Here is a 13,932-nt window from a genome sequence, read left to right on the forward strand (position 1 = left end):
CAAAGATTAGAAGGCTTACACGAGATAAGAACTGGATTAAAAGAGCTCAGAGATGTAAAATTACAGATCAGAGGACTGGTAAAAACACACCTGAATTGTAAACAAACGCATAACACTACCACCACCTGTCCTGCTGGACAAATCCCGACAATGCGGGGGAGAAAACAAAACAATGTCTTCCTGATGAGAGAATAGGAAGTGAACAATATGGAAGCAGCTTCCAATATTCCAGAGAGGGATTCAATACACATCAAAGGCTGCCTCTGCAGTAAGTCTGTTAGATTTGGGATTAATGGACTCCAGAGGGGCCTGGACACACACATGCTGGCACACAAACACATTCACACACACACACACACACACACACACACACACACACACACACACACACACACACACACACACACACAATCCACTACCACAGCTCCGCCTGATAAGATTCACAACCCGACTAGCAAAGCACTGCAGTGCAGAGTATCTTTTCTGGTAACTCTTCACAGTAAACTCTACTGCAGCACTCTTGCCAGTGCAACAATGCCTTAGTTTAAGCATTTTCCGTAATTTCTAGTAAATCTTGGACTGCAACTGCCCTAACTATTCATGTTGTTTTACTGCAAGATTTCCATGAATGCGGATCAGGTTCTTTCCAGTCATGTCTGTTGGAATGTTTGGACAAGTTCTTTATTTTGCTTGTCAAATTGTGAAACACATGCCCGGACACACACACGCTTGCATGCATACATGCACACACAACCGTATGTTGCCTCCAAGCTCAGATGACTTCATGCAAATTACTAATATGCAAATGTGTATGGCAAGGCTCAGATGGCCCTGGTACATTTTAAGGAAATACAACAAAATGTAGGTGGAGGCGACTCACCATGAATCTGTTTTGTTTAATCTGGACGGACAGGCTGATAGAAAGACAGCCTAATCCCAACTCCGACTGCCTTTCCACCCCGATGCCCAGCCTTCCCCCCCCATTTGGCCACCACCTCCCCCTGCATCCCCTGCCCCCGGGGCTAAAACCACAGGTGCAGGCGAATGCAAACCACTGGGTGGAAAATGCTCGTTGACAGCATTCTGGTGTGTTTGCGATTGGTCAGTGAACAATGAGGGAGTTTCCTGAACCACTTGTCGTGCTGATGGAACAGCTGGACACCAACACCAGACACGGATCAGAGTGGGAAGAGACTACGCAGAACAACAGGGAACTTAAAACCAAAATGAGATTCGGCAGAGCTTAAGCTTAGTGTCATTACACAACCCGTTTATGATTTTTTATTTTTTTATTATTTTCGACTCACAGAAAAATACTCTGGTTATACCTCATGCTGCAAGTTCTTTGAGCAGACGAGGAGCATTTCCCAAATGTTCTGCTACTTATTATTTCTTATTTGACAAACAGTTATTATCAATTACCAGATTGATAGTGAAAAAGGAAGATGTTTCAAATCACCTGTTGTCCGATGTGTCTTGAATTCTGATGGTTGCCTGGATACAGTAACAGCAAGAGTGTGTGTTTTCCATCACTCTCTGTATGCTTATTCATAGACCTGCTCTACTGTCTGCCTCTACTAACCACACAGGCACACTACTACATGCGAGCATGAACCAGCCATAGACACTCCCAAACCCCGCTCTCAGCCACATGATCATCCTGAGCAGCATTATCACAATCTAGGGAACTAGATTATCCCTCGGCTCAAAACTTCATCCCCTTTGATCCCCTCTTGGGAGGGGATGAGAGTCGGCGCAGGCGACCATCACCCAGATTTGCCACTTGTTAATCAAGGCAGATTTTGATCACCTTCAGCACCAGATGGACTGTTTTCAAAACACCGCCTTACAAAAGGCATTACGCTATCTAGGATACTACCTTCAGCAACAACAACACCATTTTATTTCTGCGATTCCATCATGATCCAGAAACACTTGTGTTCCTAAACTAAAATCAGATTCAGCTCCAGACATCTCGATTAATATGGTGCATTGTGTTGTGCATGAGAGAATGCAAAAAAGTGCTGCATTTATTCGAAAATGTAATAAAATGCTGGTCAAAATAATGTATTGCTGCTGCACTTTAAGAGGCTTTAATAAATAGATCTCACTTTCTAAGTCTGATTCCCTCATTTAAAACTCTTGTGCTAAATAGATAACAAGTAAGCAACTAAGTAGGTAACGTGTCCGCATAAATCAATTCAGTGCTGCTCTCTTTAAAACCTATTACAGAAAAACCTACACAGCTGCAACACATCCAACCATCTCACTCGACGTGGTCAGAATTACAATGAAGAATGTGTGTGTGAACCGAAAGAGGAGGCGCAAACACCCATAAGCACTGTACAGAGATCCATCACACTTAGTTGTTTACACTGCAAGCCTTCTAAATCTCCATAATAGATCTTTGTTGTGGTTTGAGGTGGGACGGTGAGGTCAGCTGTTAATTGGCTGCTGGTAATTACAGATGCATCTTAAGCTTGCTGACATTGTCCGTGGGGCTTTGGAGACTTGCAACTAATGCGCCGCAGAGATTACTGCAATGGACAAGAAATTGCACAACCCTCATTCATGCATACTGAAGTAGCAATTAAAAGTCCTTATTTTAAGTCTAATCGCGTCCTCATTCTTTTACGGAGCCATTGTGGACATCACATGTGTCGAATATAATGTATTTAGATTGCAATAAGGTTGAGTGATTCACACTGTTTTTTTTACACAAATGAGATCACATCACTCTGTCCTTGCCCCCCGTCGGTTCATTTAAATGTTCCTGCTCCTCATTCCATCAACTCTTCCATTCTTTGCCAGTAGCCATGATGCTGTTTTTCCCCCCCCCTCTGTAGGGCTGCTTCCCGGGGAAGGCAGGCAGCGCAGGGACAATAGCAGCCACCCAATTAAAGCTGTGTTGGCCTCGCAATTCCTCAAGGTATTGCCATGTGACAGTTTAATTAACCAAGCCCCTTATCTTAATTTAGCAGGATCAAAAAGTAACAAACTGAGGTTATCGGCGAAAAACACTCCCAGTCGCCATCCACACATACTCACACATGCATACTCTCTCTCTCTCTCTCCATCTCTGTGAGTAAGGAAAAGCTGCAGTTCAGAACCACAAGATATATTTGATGAGATTCATACAGCTGCGATCCATGCAGATACCACAAAGCACTACTTACGGGACACATTCTCTGAAGCATATTTATTACAGCTGTAGTGGTCTCAACAATGACAGCCCTTGCAGTATGTCACTGAGTGTGTGTGTGTGTGTGTGTGTACATTGTGATCAGCTTCAGGCATGTCTTTGTAGCGTATGTGTTTACATTGACATGTGGTTTTTTTTTCTTTTCAATCGGAAAAGGTGGCTCAGGAACTGCAGGAAGCCAGGCACCATGCTACTTAAGCCAATCTCCCACGGAGCCCGCCTGCTGTCCTGCCCATCTTCATCCATCCACACGTCAATCCAACCATGAGCTATTTCTTCTTATCATCCGGTTACTTTTCGACTCGACACGCTGTTTCTTCTCTACAGAACTTCTTTGATTTTCCATTTTTTTCAAGTGATGTTCTGATACCATTTCATGCTCTCAAAATGAACTGAGATCTTTCCCATATAAGACGCCCCAGATACCATTGGATTAAAATATTATAGGTTAGTTATCGATGATGGAAAAACTAACTGTCAACATGTCACTCGCTCTACTTCACACTTCACTCTCCATTGGCACTGCACTGTTGGTATTTGTTTCTATCACATGATTATGAACTAAAACTAGCTTACTTTTGGAAGGCTTATTACTTTACTTCAGATCATTGACTGGTATTTTTTGCTGATACTTGATTCTGCATGTTAAGAATTAAAGGCACAATACCCATACTGGTAAAGGTATCAGTACAACTCTAATAAATACACTGAAGCACAATCAATATTTATTCTTTTCTGACATCTCTGATCATCCCATCCTCTGTCATATAATACCTCCCATCTCCTCTCTTTGTTTTAGCATTTCCTCTGTCAAGACTCCATTATCTAAAGCCCTGCAGGCAGTGGATAAAAGGACATTGCTAGTTATGGTTGAGCAGAGAAGAAGTCCTGAATCCTGATGCCTTGGACAGGCCAGGCCCATTTATCTCTCTGGTTCCTGATGCAGTGTAACATGGGGGAAACAATGCCCCAGAGCATCACAAATATTCATTCCCATCAGCCTATGAAAACAGGGCCGGACAAAGGGGCTCTTCACTTGTATTTTACGGATTCAGTGAAAGATGTGCACAAATTACAGCTCAGACAAATGCTTAGCAGGCATTTAGTTAATCAAAGCTAAGTTATTGTGTCGAGTTTTGTAAGTGTCTCCATAGAATTGACCAAGCAATCTGCCACTAATTCACAATGTTGCTGCTTCCGGTATAGTATTAGCAGGCGCGATGAGAGTTGAATCTTAGTAATGCTTGATCTGAACCTCTGCAAAAAAGCAGTGGATGACAGGCAAGAGGCAAGGACTCGATAAGCAAGCAGTTCAATTGTAAGTGAAGGGCGTGTGGGATGATCAGATACAAAGTCATTTGAGTAAAAAAAAGAAAAAAAAAAAGAAAAAACATCTGCGCCACCTGTGACTCCCCCTCCAACATTATTGTCACAAGCTGATGAGGGAATCATGTTCTCTAATTGGGAGAACAGCCTACAGGTGTGAATTTGTCACATGCAATACATCACTGTTGTAAAGTCAAAGTCTCTGCTTTTCCATCCGTCTCTTTTTTTATACACTATTAGGACTCTAGGTGCCTGATTTGATCAATGTTTTTCTAGATGTTAAGGATGAAATAACCCTAAACTTGCTCAAAAATACAAAGTGTACTCTGCACTGTGAAGTTAACGAGGGCAACTTGTTCAAGCTATAGTTAGACTTTACAGCTTTTGTTGCACAAAGGAACATGCAATAATACAGTATATAAGTACAATTCACAGAGCCGTAATCTTTATTACTACTCAAGAACATAATTAAACTCTAAGCTGTTACATGTCATTATCGTTTTCTCTGTAATGTTTCATTAGTTTTATGACATGGGCTCTTGGAAGATTAGGTTTCTGTGGTTTGAATGAAATCCAACTCAAGAGACGGAAGACTGATGGCAGCTCTTTTTTTTTTGCTTCTTCTGAGAGAAATCCACAGAGACAGAAACACTGTAACTTTATTGTATTACATACTTTTTATACCATTCATGTCCTGTTTTAACAATGCAAATACTGCCAAATGTTTAAGTATTGTAAATATTTCCATTGTAAGACTATTTTCACTATGTTTCAACTGTTTTGTTTATCTATTTCTTTATTCTTCTTTAATAATTAAGACCTTCACATGTTCTCAAGCAAAGTACATCCTCTGAACGAGATGAGAATGATGATGTACAACAAAATAGGGAGGAAGTAAAAATGGCCATCAGAACATATGTTAAAGAGTGTGGTTAATGTCAGAACAACGGACACACAATCATGCGTATTTACTCACACACAAGCACACACACAAGCAGGCACTCACACACACACACACACACACACACACACATACATACAAATGCAGCGATGCCTGGCTGTCCGTGGACAGAGGACAGATGGCCATAGAGTGGCTCTGTTCCAGGAAGTGACGATGTTCTGTATCATTATAATCTGCTCCGTAGTATCCTCCCTACTGCTGTGCTGGACAACATGTTTCACCCACTGTGAGCAGATACTGGAACAGCTCTTCTGCTGCTCTGTCACACATACTCTTAGAGAGGTGCTGTGACAACAAAGTGTCTTGTATTGCAAGAGCTTCTTTGTTAAGCTTTGTTAAGGTTTGGAGAGAAATGGTCGCTTTGTTGCCAAATGACTTTCAGAGGAAGAGGTAAATAAAAAATGTACAGTGTATAAGTATGTTAAGGTCACAATCTCTGTTCAAATCAGCTTTCTCATAGTGGTTATTTCTGTTCGTCAGTCGACATACTTTGCAACACAGACATGTGCACTGATTGTGACTCACCCTTCAGCCTGTTTGTTGTTTCCGGCTAAAACGTACTTGGTACCACCCATGAGCTTTGAAAAAACAACAACCACGCAACAACATCTCCCCTATTTGTATTTAGTGCCAAAGCTTCCATCTTAAAATATATATATATAAATATAGCATCAACAGATGATTGCATCCTAATTATGTATGCTGCTAAGCACAAATTTAACTAAGCTTTTCAATTAGAGGTTAATGCCAGGGAAAAAAAAAAAAAAAAGAAGAAGTAGGAAACGTGGGCTGCCCTGCCATGGGGCTCAGCCACACAATGTTAATTAATTTCATTTATAGCACAGACACTGCATCTACCAGGTTGTTGCTCATGTGATTACAAAGAGAGGAAACAACTGGGAGCAGAAACATGTCTTTCCTGATAATGGAGGTGATAAATAAAATGGATTTGGTCTGTTCCTGCTGTTTAAAGGGGATATATCTTGTGAGTGTGTGTGCGTGTGCGTGTGTGTGTGTGTGTGTGTGTGTGTGTGTGTGTGTGTGTGTGCGTGCGTACGTCTGGTAGAACCAGTTTGAAATGGGGGTGTTTTTCTCTCCTCCAAAAACATGCACTGTGGATGACAATGTAGGTTACTAGTGTGTTTACAGCAAGCAGGCAAGTCTGTGTGCATGTATAAACTGCAAACACGAAATATGCAAACTAATCAAACTGCCTTCCCTCACTCCCGGACTTTTATTACACTCAAATGAGGGATTCACACAAACAAATTCAAATTTGTCTGCAGGCGACTTTTCTGACAAGAACACTGACAAAAGCAGCATCTCCAGCTGGAGCTACAGTTCTGTAGAAAAAACTAACTGTGTGTGTGTGTGTGTGTGTGTGTGTGTGTGTGTGTGTGTGTGTGTGTGTGTGTGACACCATGAGTGTGAACAAGCAGTGCAAAAAAAAAACTTATAATCATAATAATAATGACATCACAGTTTTTTTACTGGACTGTAGTGGAGAGTGAATAAAAGTTTAACAATACGTTTGAAGAGTGATTAACTTTAAATCTGCATGACTCTGCCCTAATCCTCACAGTCTGTGTGCCTACATTTTTTAATGGGCCTTCCCCAGAATTTAATGGCTTTGTGTGTATTTTCAGTGTCTAATACGAGTGAGCACACTCCTGGATTAATACCCTGTAATGTTCTCATTACAGAGCAAGGCAGCCGTAAGCATTTAGGGGCATTGAAAAGCACTTTCAATGGGATCCAAAGCAGACTTTTTTTAAAGAGAAGTCCAGCCATGCTATGATGAGAGGCTGTAAGGGTACTCAGAGAGAAATAAGATATCTTTTTACTCATTGCTTCTATAAACATGCCATAATTAGTTGGTGAGCAGCAAGGGTGAAGGGAATAATGTCACAGATTTATAGCCCGAGTGGTTAGAGTCCCAGATATTCATCACTCCTCTCCAAGACTGTGGTGCCACAGTGCTTGAGATGGGCATTGCTGGCTGAATGAGGATAAGAGGTTGAGCCGCCATGCAGGCGCGCTGATGTTGAGAGGTGGAAATCCCTACCCCTACCTCCACCCTCTCACCACTACCACAGCCCGGCCCATCCAAATATCACAAGCTAAGCTAAAGAGGAAGGACACAAGAATGGACATTACCCCTCATGAACCACAATCATAACAATGGAATTTAATAAAACTTGGTGTATTAAAGAAAATAGACTAATCCCTTTAAATCTTCCATAATGAGAGGGAAGAAATCCTAAGACTGTGATATTTTCCCTCCCTTCACCCCACAAGATTTTAGGCTTTCCACAGGATTCCACTAGCTTAGCCGCAAATCGCCTCACTGCTGTGCGATACCGCCACATCCTCTAAGAATGGGTTGAACGCACACTCTGCCAGAAGTGTACAGGCACACAAACACACACACACACACAACCACACATACAAATCTTATATGACTTTGAGTGACGCTTTCTGGAGAGGTCCAGATTGCTGATGGTTCTTATTTTCCACACTAGGAAAACTAGCTGGTGGTGTTGCCACGAATCAGGCTATCAGCCAAGCCAGGGACGAGCCGCGAAGAGCCAAAGAAGAAGATGAGGAGCAGGACAAGATGAAAGGCTCAGAGACAAATCCGGCTCGCACACACAGTAAGAAGAAACATGAGCATCTGGCTGCTGTTTTTCAGATGTGGCTTGTTTTATTCTAATCTCGGCAACTCCCCAAGGCCATGCTGAAGACGTTTAGATAGATTCCTTAAGCTTTCATTTTGCCAGGACAGATACTCCATGAGGAGGAGATAAACATTTGATATTTAAATGCATGATCACTGATAAAAAAAAATTAAAATAAAAAAAAAAGGAGCAGTAAATGTCATGCAAGCCAAAGTGGAGCTCTGGAACACATCAAGTCATGTTACAATGGCTGTAAGTCTGATGGCCTCAATTAATCATGTTTAAACAGACGGATGAGATAGCAATCACATGAAACCTGACTCCCCCATATGCTACCTGTTTAAAGTAATATTTGTAAACTTACTAATTACAAAGCACTCAAACGAGGCTCCTCTCTCCTCGGCAGATGTTTGTACCATTAACCTGCAGAACAAGGGTTTTAACATCGCACATTGTGTGAAAAATCGCACATTAACAACGCCCTCGCTGCACAGAAGAGAACACCTTGTCAGAGCCTTCAAACTAATGCTAATATGCTAATTGGAGACATTTGGAGGCTGATTAAGACCCTTTTTTGCAATGTTTTATGGTGGAAAAAAGGTACACGTTGTCATTATTTTCCACATCAAGGTGTAAATCAATGATTCAATTAGTGCTTTGTTTTTTTCACCAATAATAGATAGTTCCAAAGGACTGAGAGTTTTGCATTACTGCAGCAAAGCATATTTATTTATCACATTGCCAAAGAGCATCAAAGGTATGAATATATACACTATATATAAAGGACCAAGTGTGTACTGTACTAAACTAAACTAAACGATCTTTGCAGGCACTTTTCAGACTCTCATGCCGACAGTTTCTTTGAGTTTTCTTTTGATGAATTAAAGTCTAAAAGTCCATTCTTGTCCATGAGACTGAGTCACTTTCTGGCTGAGCTGTGCCTCATTCACATCTCCACTTTCTTTCTAATGCCCATTGGAAACATTTCAGAAGAAGTGCGTCTTCAAGCAGGCTGTCTCTCAGCAGCCAGATTTTGTGTTGCTTTGTTCATTTGTTTTTTTGGGGGGTTTTTTTGTTGGGGGGATCCAATTGTGCTGTGTCTGAACAGCGTGGGTCTCTCTTTCTCTCTGTCTGTGTGTCTAAGTCTTTGTCTTCAACTAGAAACTGTCGAAATCATAACTTACCCCAAAGAAAACCCACATAAAAATGACTATTTTAAGACAAAGAAAGATAGAAGCTAATTTTAGTGCTTGTGGTCACATTCAGCAACCAAAAGAACTGATTAAGATTCATTATTAAGATTAAGATTATAAACCCATTCATATACTTTTATTAACATATTATTGTATAAATGTAAATTTGAGATCAGGATATTTTCACAACAGGTTGATCGTGCTGCATCTTGAATATAAAATCAAAAGCATATAAATAACAGATGTAATAAGCATCCGCCCACTGCCTGCAAAACGTGTCTGAATTCATCTGTCCATGAAAAATGAATGATATTGAAAGGAATGCCCTTTTCCAACAGTCAGATAAAGGTTTACTGAAGGCCACAGTTAGCAGAATAGAGGTTGCCATGGCTACACATGTGAAAAGGGCATCTGATCCAACTTCTGACCAGTCAATTAATCTTGGAATTGCACTTTTTTCATCAAAAGATCAGTTATAATTCAAAATTAATTGCTGCACATGAAAAGGAAAAAAGTAAAGACTGAGATTGTGAGGAACTTGAAACACTTTGGAAAAGTACAGTTGCGCTAGCATTTTAAGATTAAAACTGCCATCAGGGAAAGCTGGGTGAATATTAAAGATGGATTAAAATCTGAACCGTTTGTTTGGTGGAAGTATGAAGTGGTGGGAAAACCTATTATTCAAGAAAACATCATATAAAAGCCTAATTTTCCTCCTGATTTTAGGAGTGAATAATTACGTTATTTCACTTTTTTTTCTCAAATGTTTTAACATAAACTATGAGGACTCAAAAAACTATAAGATGGAACATAAATGTATCCTGTGAAGTGAAAGGGACTTTATCTGAAATACAATGATCAATGGTAAATGATTCATTTTCCTTTAGCTGATGGTTAAAATATCAAATTCAGTCATGGAGAGAGGCCAGTAGAGAAAACACACAAGCTCTCACATGGCTACAACACCTACCCCACACTGGTACTTAATATAAAAAAAGGATAATTCTCATTGAAATAGAAGGGGGAAAAAAAAGACCTCAGTTCTTCTATACAATCTTTAATTTCAAGCTAAGTCTCTGAGTTAAAAGGAGTGTATAATGAGCCACATAGGACACATAAAGGACCTCACAGAGCTATCAGTTCCTCCTCATCCCAGCTCTCCATTCTCAAACAAATAAGTCATGTCGCTTTAAAGATATCCAGCTACCTACATCAGATGTTTTGAACATCTCCCCAAAAGTACATACTGTATTTGACAATATACACTGTGCCAAGTTCAAAGGACTCCTTTACACAAGCATCTAAATGGAGGTGTTGGCGGGGTACAATTACATTTCCTGCCGACATCATCAAATATTTGTGTACAGTACATACATCTGTGTTTGCACTCACAGCTTTGTTGGTGTGTTAGCCAGTAGTTTGCGTGCGAGAGCAATTGACAAAGTCTGACATTTCTCTTATTTAAGCTATTCACAAGCTGAGAGATGATGGAGGGGGGTTGGGGTTTCTATCAAATGACAGGGAAAAGCCAATTTCATCGTCTTTTTCTGCGCTGCTACGGGAGCACATCTCAAGCTGCCTCTCCTCACTGTATCAACACTCTCCTTGTAGTATCACATCCTTCTCTTCCTTCCTTCCTTCCCCCCTCCTTCTCCTCCACCTCCTCTGTCCCACTCATGCCTCCTGCTCTTAAAACAAGGCAGGAGACGGTTTGATTATCACACTCCGATCGCAGCTAATTAGGCTGGGTCAGCTGGTACAGTCAAGCAGTATCCCTGTCAAACAGCGTCCCCTCCACGCTCTTCCTCCTCCTGCTCCATCATCCCTCCCTCTCCCTCTCTTTTTGTCTCTCTCTCTCCCTTCCCTCGGACAGCCCTATCAGTGGGTAACATCTCCCTCCACCACAGCCGCCTGTCTGTTCGTGATAGCGACTGTGGCAGTCGTCTCCACAGAGGCGAGCGATGCGCTGCCAGCCACTCTGCCAGAGCCAGACGAGCCCATATCAGCGTCTGCTGCAGACGCGTCGGAGCATCAATTAATCGCTGTTTAAAACTAGCAAAAAATGGATTTGATACACTTAAGCTTAATTAATACATTGCTACCAGTTTTGCGGGGCTAATTAATCAATTTGATTCTCTTCCCTCGTGTGAAGATGTCCAGATTATGTTGTCTGGAAGGACTAATATCAGGGAAGATGATGAATTACATGCATGCATGGAGTTTTGTGTTATTTGTTTAACTAATTACCAGAGAAGAGGAAAACAGTAGAAATGCAGGGGAAAGAGGTTTAATAGGAGAGGAAAAAGGACAAAAAGGGTGGTAAAATCACACAGAAATAGGAGATAGACAAAATTACACACAGTCTACTGCAAACCAGCAACTATAGAGTCCAATAACTGTAATAGGGTTGGGGATTGATAGGGACTTGAACTACATGCTTTGGATTTTTGTATTTCTGTTTATAGTCTGTGGACGAGGCCAAAGTGTCCTGGCAGGCGAGCAGAGAGAGCTACAGATAGTAAATAGAAGAGTGATGCTTGGAGGGAAACAGAGGACTAAAGATGGCATGAAGAAGATGGGGTGGGGGTGGAGGGGGGTGAAGTGAGAGACCTATGAAGTAGATGCTAAGTGCTGAGATGTGAAGAAAATAAGCCTGCAGGAAGACAACCCCCGGGACAGTGACCAATGACAAGATTCCTTTTGCTTTTTCTCTTCCTCCATCTGATAAAAGACATCCTGTACCTGTGTGATGTGTGTGCACACGGGAGCTTGTTTTTTGTTTTAATTCCCTGTTAGCGTTAGCTTAATGCAGAACAGCAACTTACACCACATTTCCCTGTATTTGTCTATTCATGGGTTTGTTGAGCCTCCGTAAAGAGCCATCACATTATTTGAATGAATTACCTGTACACGAGTGGGTCTGCTTATTAGATAAAGAAGCATATGGCAGTACTCCTGAGCTTAACAGACAGGGGACCATCTTAAGATTTATCAGGAGGCAGATATGTAATGTGTAGTTAAAGCAGACCTTTCTGAGCAGGAGGTGAATCAATTTTACTGCCAAAAATGTCACTGTGAAATTGCAATCGTGTGTGAATATTAACTCAAAGTGAGGCAATATTTGCTGCTTTTGAGCATCACATTGGTAGCCTTGCAACTTAATAAAGACACACTGGAACAGAGCCAGAATGATGTTCGCCACCCCTCACTCCTCATCACCGCTTTAGCAACGATGCCTTGGCCTCCTGCCCCTGCCCTCCCCCACAAGCTTAGCTAAGCCCACATGTTATTGGCTAAACACAGCCAGCTGCAGCCAGTTAACTGTCTAATCTCACATCAATCGATTTCCCCAAACAAGGAGAGGTGGAGAAGTGGAACGCAAGTCGCGGAGCGGGGGTGAAAACACGGCAGCGGGGTGAAAATAAATGGGAGGGCAGCGATGAGTGAGAAACAGGCAAAGACAGGTTACAGCCTTCTGCATTTTCCTGCAGTGACAGGCGTGTGTGTGTGTGTGTGTGTGTGTGTGTGTGTGTGTGTGTGTGTGTGTGTGTGTGTGTGTGTGTGTTTATGTGTGTGCAAGTGTTTCTATTTGTGGACTATTGCGACAATCTCTTGTTCAAGTCTGTCAAAAGGAGACTGAGGAACAAAACCCACATAAAGGTGCAAGGACAGGCTATAGTTGGAAGAATTGGTCTATAACAGTAAGCAATCCACCATGATTAATGTATAGGTACCGTTTTTAATGACTGACTTTGGCCGAACGCACACTTTGTCATGTGTTTCGCGTTTATAAATGTGATTCTTTCAGTCCCCCACGGACAATTAAATGGGAACATTTTCAAAATGGGAAACATATGGAGCTGTTTAATTGGCCAATTTCTCTTGCCAACATGTGTGGCTTTTTTTCATTCTAAAAACCAATGAAAAGGAGAAAAAAAATGTTATCTAGTCAGACTTGCATATTGCAGCACAGAGTGTTGCACAAATTGTCATTGTCCTTCCGCAAGGAGTAAAACAGGCCTTCTGTTCCCTGGATTAATAGCACCATTACACAGGATCCATGTTCAGTGTAGAGCTCTGTGCTGCTGGATCCAGTCAGTGAGATATATTCCTCTTGGAAAGAGACTTTAGTGAATTTGTATTTCTGTGGGAATGTCTGTTTTGCCGAGCAGGTAATGGCCCACACCGAGTTACATGACTGGTTGAAGCTGCAATGAGAAATCTACCATACCCTCCTGCCCCATTTCTTCTCTCTATAACATTATACTCTGTATAATCTTGTCTTTCTTGGCTCCCCTCATCCTGCACTAATCATGCGAGGTGGCTGGGGTGAGGAGGACTGCAACAACTTATATCTGGGGAGTTATTGTTCTACACATGTCATGTGTAATCTGCCCGACCCACAGCGCTTAGAATAATTATTCATATTTAATCACCACACTACGAAGCTACATCGCCTGCCGCTCACTAAGTCATTTTCCATGTTCCATTATCAAAGTTTCAGAGACGGCTGCTCAGGGAAGGGGGACTAAATGGAAAGGCTGAAGTAGTTGGGCTTATAAAAACATAATG

The 13,932-nt window shown here is 41.6% G+C and overlaps 1 protein-coding gene across 4 annotated transcripts in view; it reads right to left on the reverse strand.

Annotated features, from left to right (window-relative positions):
• Positions 1-13,932, reverse strand: part of pcdh17 (protocadherin 17) — a 55,300-nt gene that overhangs the window by 17,839 nt on the left and 23,529 nt on the right. The gene's annotated exons all lie outside the window — the stretch shown is intronic.

Source organism: Symphodus melops (genome assembly GCF_947650265.1).
Source record: "Symphodus melops genome assembly, chromosome: 3".
NCBI lineage: Eukaryota > Metazoa > Chordata > Actinopteri > Labriformes > Labridae > Symphodus > Symphodus melops.